Below are 10,930 nucleotides of genomic sequence, written 5' to 3'. Positions count from 1 at the left end.
ATTACGCATTCAAAAGTTCAAGAGCAGAAATCTATGAAGGAATTAAAATGATTCAATTCGATTAACTTACTGGCTTAGAACAACATTAAAATAAATACAAAAACTAATGTAAACTTTCTATTCATTATAACGGCAGTAATAAAATACACTAGAGCAATCAATATTGCTAACGTGCTCATATTTCCAGAATACGTCATAGGCGCAAAGTCCAATCTTGTTCCTGCTGTGATAGAATATCAGGATCAAACTCAACCTAGAATTGTTCTCGACTCTGTTTGCCATGGACTTGATAAGTTGCCATATTATTTCATAAATTTCTGTTTCAACTCCTTTAAATTGTTTTCAACTGAACTCCGGAAAAGGATTTCCCTGATTTTTTAGAAACAGTTAGTTACGGATAATCACAAATCTGGTCAACGCACGTAACTAACAATCACCTCCTGATTGCTGTAATAATCGAGCCAAAATTCCGAGATCATAATTTATTAGGCAGTACTTAACAAAATCTCCACATTAAATTTATTGGCTGAGCGTTAACGAAGCCTATCACTTGAAGGGATGGAAAAGATGTAATTTTTGTCTGTCTGTCTATCCACACATCTCGAGAACGAACTGATCTATGAAACGTCATCTTCTATAGATGCAACATCAAGTTCGATGATGAGCATGTTTCTCCATAGGATTTGGCTGAGCATTAGTAAACACATTATTTACATTTATTAACTATAATTTCATCGAGGAAATAGCAGAGAAAATAAATTTGAAGCATACTGAGAACGATCATATGACATTTTAATACTAACATGAGATATCCGTAAGATTATATCTATAGTCTGTAAAACTTTTGCATGAAACTCAATTTCTACGTAGACAAGAATGGAGCATGTCCACCCAGTTGGATTTGGCTGAGCGTAATTGAAGCCTATCACTCAGGAGGCTGACATAATTTCTATTTTGTATACCGGGGAGATGTAGCACTTTCTTTTCTGTATGATAAAGAGAACATCGATTTAAATGGTGATGTATTTCATTCAATGGATTTTGGCTGAGCGTTAGTGAACATTGCCTATGGGTAACTATAGTGGCAACGAGAAAGTCGCAGAATAAATAGATTTGTAAACAAACTTCATATCATATAGCATTTTTACAAATGACATAGTAACACATGTAATTGTAGACTTGAAATGTATCATGGAACTTTAGTGAACTGTTACGCTACACGTGGAATGGCGTACTTCTGTAATGTTTACATGTAAATTTTAATTATTTCTAATAGTATTATCAACCAAAACGTGTATTTTATCAGTGAAATAAATGTGTGACCAATGTACAGACGATCTCCACGATCATCCAGAGCACTACAGCTACAACTACGAGCCCAGTTACTACCCTCACCACGTGGATCATCATCTCAACCACGTGGAACATCATCCTCATCATGTGGAACATCATCCTCACCACGTGGAACACCATCCTCATCACTACCCCCAACACGATGGACTGAGAGCTTTGCTGATCCCTCTAGCAGGGGTTGCACTGCTGGGGGCGGCGGCTGTGTTCGCCTCCAACCCCATTCTGCTCCAGCTGGGGGTGGTGTCTGGACGGCGCAGGAGACGGGAGCTAGCAGAACAACCGTTCCAGGAGATTAAACTGCTCAGGGCGGTCTTAGAACAGGTTAGTGGTATTATTGGAACTTGAGTTATTCACACGAGATATCCAAATGTAACGGACGTTCTGTTTCTATGAGTGCGTACTGAGTAAAGCATCCGAGAACTGGAGATAAATGGTTCAAATATTTAAAGCTTTACAACCATTTCTATAGCAAAGATTATACTTCAACCAAGTAATGCAGTGTTGCAAAATTTTCAAAGGGAGAATATGTCAATGTCATGGAGCCATGAACTAACAGAATAGTTAGCAGGGAAGATGACGCCAGGGTACTAAAAAATTATTTCATCTAAACGGAGAAACCGTTATTTATCGCTCCTATTACTGTAGAGAGGATTCGAAAAAATTACTAAACATTTGAAAAATGAAAAATCACGTTGAATGGATAACCATCTGTCGACCTTTTGGAAACTATTGAAACCTACTACATCTGATATGCTGCATTTTTAATCTATGTTTTGTAAAGGAAAGTTTCCTATCGTATTTAAGCGAAGTTTGATTGTACGCATTCAAAAACAAGTAAACAACTGTAATGTCTATTGTTTAAGGTCAATAATTATTTTACCAGCATTCTCAAATGTTTTAGAAAAAGTAACAAATCGAATATTTTGAATAGAAACAATATTTTCCTAATTTTCAACACAGAGGGCAAATCAACCGAGGATGTGCTTTCTGAATTTGTCCAATTTTATATAAGAGCATTAATTCCAAAAAGGATACAACAGCTTTATTTATAAATTTCAAGAAAGCTTACGAACTAGCTGAATTTGATATTATAATTGCAAAAATGGAGAAATAGGCATTCGGGGCGTGGCGTTGGATTCGTTTAGAAGTTATCTGATTACGGAAGAGAACAAATTTTGAAATTCAAAGATTCTTAGGGTGATTCTAAAGTTATTGATAAAGGAGTCCCACAAGGATTGGTATTATCAGCAGTTTTTTAAAGGTTTATAAATGATCTATTAGAAAAAATTAGAGGTAAGACTTTGCTAAAAACGTGGCTTTTAGCCCAAAAACAAAGTTTATAAAATGTATCAACACTTAATGTTGATTTTTGCAGTTTAAATTTCGATAGGGATTTTAATTTTTCATGAATATACTTGTAAACATGATATCGCTTTTATTATTATAAAAAATGGAAAACGTTAAACATTTAAAATATTTAGGAATCAATATTGACGAAATTTTTACAAGGAGAACACATACAAACATTTAAACTCACATTTAAAATCAACTATTAGACTTTTTTACTATTTACGAAACCTTTATGATATTAATTTGTCGAGGTCATTATACTATGTATTAATAAATTCATGAATTAAATATCAAATAAATTCTTTGGGAGGTTCTTTTCAAAACATAAAGAACAGAGTTGAAACTACTTAAAAGAATTTTATTAGAATATTCTTATTTAAAAAAAGAACCGTCTCTTTCTTCGTCTAGAGAACTAAAAATCCTACCAGACCTTTTTGCATTTAAAAATCTGAAGATATTTTTACCAGAGAAGAGGCCAGTTTAAAGATGAGCAAAGATTTTTACACGAACACGGAACTAGAAAACAACTATAGTTTAATTTAAAAGACCAAATATCAATAAAGAAATTTTTTTAAAGTCTTTCATTTTCTTAGGGCATAAGAATTATTTGCCTTCATCGATTAAACATATAAGAAATAATGTAAAAACCCCTTTAAAAATTGGCTGTTAGAAATAAATTATATTAGCAATAAAATACTTATTATTTACTTGTAACTTGTAGAAGTAGAATTATTTTAGTTGGTTATCATTGTTATTAGTGGAGGAAATGTCATATACCTGTGCTACAATAGCCGCCCACGATATCAGTGTTACCATCTAGACTGATAAGAAAGAATGTTTAGTGATTTGGTTCGCCTTCACTACCTGATAAGATGGCAAGGATTCCCAACAATCCTGCAAGCATAATGGTACATAGTTATGTCAATATATTCTCTGTTTCGCTTATTGATATTCCTAAATGATGAATTTAAATTATACTCGAAATGGGAATATTGCAGTAAGCAAATAAAATCATTAACTTTATTGTGGTTTTAAAATAACAAGACTTTTCTTTTTCCATTTCCATCCACTATACATTCTTTATAATAATTAGTTGAAAATAGTACAATGTCGTCAATTTTACAGCAATATATCTTAAAACATCTCTTATAATAACTAGACTAAAATTAAATACAAAACAATTATATGATAAAAACAAAATATTACAAAATTTAAAAAATGTGTATTGATTTACCTTCAATTTGAATGGTAGTACATGTTGTACAAGTCTAAAATATAATTACTGTATGTACATTTGTTCCATGCTTGAGGTACATATTAAGTAAACGCTTGGCCAAATAATTGCATTCTTTTCTGTAAAAGAACAGTAACAACCAAATATTTTTGAAAATTATTTTTTAGGATTAGAAATGTATGGCGATTTTAAGACATCATGAAAGCTTGCTTACAAAATGTGTCGTGAGGTCATTGATTCGATAAGAATTAATATAATATATATTATTTAAATAATTTCTTGGTGTTTTTACGCCAATTTTATACGTCTAAAACTATTTTTCATAGTGTTCTAACAATTCACCAAAGCTACGTTTCCTAATTAATTAGAACAAAATAAAAGTTGAGATACGTTTACAAAATAATGAATTATCAATATCCTTATTTTTACTTGTACATCTCAGGCGAGATATAGAAGTAAAGTACATCAGCATGGCGCTATCTATATTATTACTACGTGTAAAGTTGTGAAATTTGAACCGTACTGTAGTGTTTAAGATAGGTTTATCAACAAGCCTGCCCTTAAGCAAACACATTTTAATAACTTCATTATTATTGGGCAAACCAACTATATAAAATATTGTAATTACCAAAATTTGTTATTTTTAAATTTTATTTTTCAAATGAACCATAATGTTTTAAAGCACCTTTACTTCAGTGGTAAACAATGAGAAGTATCTTAACAAATAAAGCAGTATTACAAAAAAGCACTGAGGGATACAAAGACAATGAGGGAAAGTGAGAGTTAACAAGTGGAATGTTGGCGACACTGATTGCCGTGACATCTCAGCTGATTGTTATCTGCAGTGGCCAGCTGGTTGGTTACACATATTTCTTGTCAACAGCTCATTGTATAAACCTGCCCTCACTGTGGCTTCCTGAGATTCTTTACTTTCAGAACATTCTTTATGAATTTAAAATAGTTGTGGCAGAAAAAAAAATAAAAAAAAATACAGCCATACCTACCTAAATAACATTTTGCTATAATAGTATTATACAACAATATATTATACTGTACATGGTGTCTATTTCGAAAGTTACTAATTTATTTATGCAAAATATATTGAATATAGAACAGTATTTAAGGTATATCGCCCAGGCAATGAAACCTTTTATTTTTAGCTATAACTCTTTAAATTAATAAAAATCATTCCTTAGCAATATCATTATGATTTTTATCCTCCTCGTGTATTTCTTTAGAATAACTTACAGCATAATACAAACATACTTGAAATTGATTGATTAGTTGCCGAGAGATATGCATAAAAGAAATAACGTAAAGACATGCTTTAATGATTAATAACAATTAAAGTTTCTAGTTACTCACTGACATATTAGATTAAACATAAGGCAATGACATTAAAACATCGAACAATATAGACTCAGAAACTATTTGACCGATTATTATGAAAATTTGTATGTATATGTATTTTTCCACACAAAAGATTTATACGCTATACCCATTGATGTAACTCAGCACTAGTCTGCGCTGCAAACGAAACAGTTTACAAAGCGCCTGCAGATTATAAATTGCAATCATGAGACAGTTAGAGTATTAAATAGCCAAACATTATTTGAAGGCGCTAAGCTATGATTTTTTTGTATTTAAGATAAATTTCTGGTTGAACTTAAAGCAAGTCTGAGACCACTTTGTAATAAAGTACATGTAGCCTACGTGTGCAATGGCTATAAACATACACATATTTCCTTGATCGTGGTAACAAGGAAAGCTCTACATCGGCGTTGTAAATATAATTCACTTGAACCAGAAATGCTCATACACGGGCAAAGCTTAGCACAATATTTTGTATTAAGGTCTAACTTTTCTTTTGTAAATTAAAGTGTTTTTTCTTCGTTGTTGTAAGCAAACTCGATCGACCACATTGCTACAAATTATTTGTAAGATTTCTCTAATGCAATAAAATGCTGTTGATTTTCAAATCTTGGTTTATGCAAAAAGTAAAATACTTGTGATTACAGTAGCCGTGAAAAATCTCTACATCCATTTTAGGCAACTGGGGTGTCTGGAGGTCTTACAGAAATTTGTAAAATTGAAAAGAAAAAAATGATAACATACCATCATAAAATGGTAAAATATTCAAGAGGGATAATCCATCGGTTTTCTTATGTTCTTATGGACTCTTTCCATCCCGGCCATTTTTTTTGGACAATAAATCTCAAAAGTCACAGAGAAAACGTATCTGCTGTAAATCCATGTACTATTTTGACTGTTTGGCAGTTCTTTTGTAAAAAATACGGGTTAAAATTATTTTTAAACCGGTGTTCAAGATTAATTTTTTTAGCATAAAATATTTTAAATTATACTACAATAATATATAATAAATATTCCTTATTAAAATATTTTACGCTAAAAAATTCTAAAAAGCTTTTTCGACGAGGTGGATATAACAATGAGAAAGCATTTATAAGATTACTTTATGCACACTTGTAGCAAATTCCCAGTAAATAAACGAAATATGGAACTTTTGAAAACATTTGTATATTTCAAGAATTTAAAATTAATGTACCTACTAACTTAGTAAATTATTAAAAAATAACCCAAATAGGGCTAAAATTAAATAAAAACACTGAAATAAAAGAAATATAAACGTATTAAGAGGTATAATAGCCTACTAAAAATAACAATGTAAGTCAGTCAACAATGCAATGCTCACTCAACAATAAACAGCTGATATAAGTAATGTACGTACAGGAAGTTGCAAACTTCATCTATGGTATTGTATAGTATTTATAAAATATTATACGGAGGTTCGGTTCACAAATGTAATAGAACGATTGGTTCTTTGTGATGATTTTGGTATAGCACAAGTGTAAGTTTCGTTACGTTTTATGTTTTAAAACAATGATTTTGTGAACGTCCGTGTACACGGACGTCTGTTATATTATTCTAATAAGCTTAAAGATTCCATTTGATTATATTTATGGATATTATATGCGACTTGTACATTCATTTAGTGACGCATACAAAGAAGAGACTCCAATATTTTAGAGGTTATGTTGTTCTGCAGCTGCCGCGGGAGGAAGTGGCACGCCAGGAGCGTCGTCTGCTAGCCGGCTACCTCAGCTGTTCAGACTGGGGCTCTGGCTGTGTCGAAAGACTGGCCTGTGAGACACACAGTCCTGCTTCCCCTGTCACCCCTACGGAGCGAAACGTCGTAGACATGTAAGTACTCTTGTTGTGTACCAAAGGAGATCTGACTTAAACAATTTTATTTATTACTGAAAATAATCACATTTAAACATCTGCTAATTGTTGAGGCCTAATTTTTACTTTAAGACATCACTCATTTGTCCTACAATGACCTTCGCGAAAGGGCCTTTGCAGTAGCTTCCAGAGTACATTTATGAAGATATTAAGTATGCAGTATTAGGTCAGTTTTGTAATGAAAATATCAAAAACAAAGTTAATACAATCTTTTACTATATATTTAAAGACTGTTGTAAAACTCGTATTCGTTGTTTTTTTTTTAACAGAAGTAGGCTTTTCAGACCTGTGTATGTATAAATATTTATTTCTTGATCTGTGAAACAAGGTAAAATCAACTAGCTATGGCACAAAAATATCAATACTGGAGTCAACTGCAATGGCCATAAATTTATAGTTTTGACATATTTGTTTGGTCGTGGCAACAAGGGAAATTCAACATTGGCGTCGGAAATATAATTCCTTCGACCAGAAGTGCTCAAAAACGTGTAAAGCGTCCGAAATTACGTGTGAAGCCGCGGGTAACTGCTAGTATTTAATAAAAAATTCAAATTTGTTATGTTTCTGTTCATCCCTGTTACATTTTTATACTTAAAATGTATTTAAGAACTATTAAAAGTAAGTAAGCTTTGAAAGGCCAATGTAAATCTTCTGCTTGAAAGCTACAGCTTTTACAGAGTTTGAGTAAACTGTCATCATTAATTTTATTATCTCGTTAGAGGACATATGTCAAAATTCTTCCGTAGCTATATGTTCTAAAGTGATATAGGATTACATTTTAGGTCTGGGATGAAAAAGCAGTTTTAAATACGTTAAAAACCAAGAAAATAGTTGATTTAAGCGAATTCAGCGTGTAGTATTATAATAGGTAAACCCAAATAATTTTAATTCCATCTTTTATTATTTTGGTTTCCATGGCAATAAGCAAATATTGTTATCTAGATAATAAACATTATGGTCTACAAAGCAATGCTGAGTTACAAGAGTACAACGAATGTTCCATATATTAACTCGATGTATAGTTAATAAAATTATAAGTAATAATTATAAATTTCAATGTTAAGTATGTATGTTAAGTGCATAATTAAGTTCAAAAAAGGAAACGAATATCTCTTTCCCTCTTTTTATAACAGTTTGTAAGCAGTTGTAACGTGGAAATGGGGCAAATTTTACTACTCTTCTTTAAGATCTACTTCTCGTAAAATATTTGTTTGCGATTTTAATTGTCAATTTATTCACTGCAAATTTATCCTGAACCCTTTTTGGGACAAACATATAATTAAACATTATTATAAAAGAACACAAAGAAAACACTAGAAAGGGGGTTAACATAAAAATAAAAACTGCACATAATGGCTTTAGCTCGAATACTATCGCATGAAATGGGATGAAGCCAACAAAATACATAGGCGCGTAATTTATTTAAAAGGAAATTAATAGAGACGTCATACTTTAATTAGTAGACAAACCGGTCAATCAACCATCAATCAAAATTAAGCCGCTGTGGTGGCCAATTCTGAAAAATTAAGTAACAAGGAAACTTAAAGAATCAAACAGATAAGCGATTTACAAACAACTATAAGGAGTCACAGTAAGGTTTTGACAAGTTCTTCTAGAATGCAATAATAATAAAAAAAGAGGCCCAATCCCATTTCCTTTTTGCCGCCATATTGTTTGTGCTGTGACGATCGCCATTTACTAATGGTCTCTGGTAGTTCTCTATGGTTGGCCAGTGCAGACCTATTGTGACCCGTATTCTTTAGTTCAGTATTAATAATTATGGGTTTGTTGTTAATAATTAAGTGCATGTTTTAGAGAGTGTATGGATTTGACACGGATAAATAGTTGTTGTGATTCCTGATTTATGAGTGTCGCAACCCTCTGGTATAGTTTGTTTATTTTAACCTAGACTGTAATTATGTGTTAGGTTAAATTTCAAAGTGATGAAGAGATCAGATTCCAGACATAATAACGTATTGTTACTGTTTTTTTATCATTGAACAATGGAAAAATATCCCGACAAAAATCCTGCTTCTTTACACTGAACTGTTTTATTTCCAGGGTCATTTCTGAGATAATAAACAACGAGTTCGTTGATGAAGGCGTGAAGAAAGACGTGGTGAGAGCAAGGAAAGTTGGACGTGTAGGGGGAGACTGTCGCTCATTCCGCTGTCCAGAACTGGATACATCCAATGCAGCTAACAAAGTGATCCACAAGTAGAATACATGTTATGGTTCACTTATAGATATTGTCATAATGCGAATTTATCATTGACGATGTCAGGTGTGGGATTTCTGTTTACTTTTAGATTGTAAAACAAGAATAATTAAAAAATATGTAACTCCAATATTTTTGACAATTATATTTGACCTAACTCAAGCCTATTGTTTATTTATTCACGGAATCACCATTTACAATATAGATCGATACAATGCAATGTTGGCTATTGACCAGTAATTTGAAGCTAATATTGAGTTAAGCTAATAATAAAAACTAATCGTAAGTAAACAATAACATTATTAGATTAATTAATATGACATGCAAATCAATAACAAATAAATAATAACATTTTAAGAACAACTCAATACAACAATAAATAAACATTATAACAAGCATGTAATTGTGCTGTATTACTAGAATTAATATTAGATGATTAGAAGAAATAAATTAAATGGAATAAATAAATTAAGGCTATCAAATTATTGGCACAACAAATAGACTAAGAATAACAAATGTAAATACATAACAGCAAACAGCAGCCAACCATACTAGATTAAAGGCATTCATGCAGAAAAGAAGCCAGTAAGTCATATAATCTACTAGACAAATAATTAATTATATACATTAAAGTTACACTCAATAAAAGAAAGAAGAACTAAAATACTATTACTAGGTATTAATATCAATACTGACTGCTACGAAGTGATAAATTTCAGTCGTGATCGAGCTCAAATCTGTATTTCCTTGAGGCTTCGTCTAAAAGATGACGGGGACCCATGGAAAAAGTCCGCCACATCAATACCAGCCAGCAGAAGTCTCGAGATGCCAAAGTCTGGTATAAATATTGCGTTGGCATAAACCTCCTCTAGAATACAGATCTCGACCTTGTGCCTCTAGGGACGATAAAATCAACATCGCAGATCAACTCGGGGGAATCCAGGTAACCATTTATCAACCTGAATAAGAACGTGAGGTCCATAATCCTTTGTCTTGAGTGCAGGGATTGGATTTCAAATCTTTCTCCAATCTCAAAAGGTACACCGAAGTATGGATAGCCCAATTTGACATCCAGCATTCTGACAAAACGGTCCTGGATTTTATTAAGCATTTTCAAATGAGAAAGATGGTAAGGGCTCCATACAACTGATCCGTATTCGAGGATAGATCGTATAAGAGATTTATACAAGGTAGCCAGTACCTCAGGTGATCTCAAATGTCTTGACGTTCTAAATATAAACCCCAGAAGGGAACCGCTCTGGCTGAAATATGGGATAGGAGGTCAAATGTGCTAAAAGAAGATGACATAATAACGCCATATTTTTTAATGGCATCCACTCTCTGAAGAGGGCTGTTGTTAACAGTGTAATCAACGAGATGTTTATCCTTCCCTCTTGAAAAGGTAATGACTTTGAATTTAGAGGCATTGAGCTCCATTATTCTTCCTGAATTGGGCAGTGACTTTTATTGTATTAGTTACTGTACAAAGGCGATAAGTCATTCACAAGGAC

General features: G+C 32.3%; 1 long non-coding RNA gene across 1 annotated transcript; it reads left to right on the top strand.

Annotated features, from left to right (window-relative positions):
- The first annotated feature begins 7,010 nt into the window (after window positions 1-7,010).
- On the top strand, window positions 7,011-9,581 carry LOC124366603. Its single transcript, XR_006922837.1, has 2 exons — window positions 7,011-7,159; window positions 9,263-9,581. It is a non-coding gene; the product is annotated as an uncharacterized LOC124366603 (long non-coding RNA).
- Window positions 9,582-10,930: the final 1,349 nt, after the last annotated feature.

This window comes from Homalodisca vitripennis, chromosome 7 (assembly GCF_021130785.1).
Source record: "Homalodisca vitripennis isolate AUS2020 chromosome 7, UT_GWSS_2.1, whole genome shotgun sequence".
Taxonomy (NCBI): domain Eukaryota; kingdom Metazoa; phylum Arthropoda; class Insecta; order Hemiptera; family Cicadellidae; genus Homalodisca; species Homalodisca vitripennis.
The sequence above is the reverse complement of the archived record's forward strand: the minus strand, read 5'-3'. Positions and strand labels throughout refer to the sequence as shown.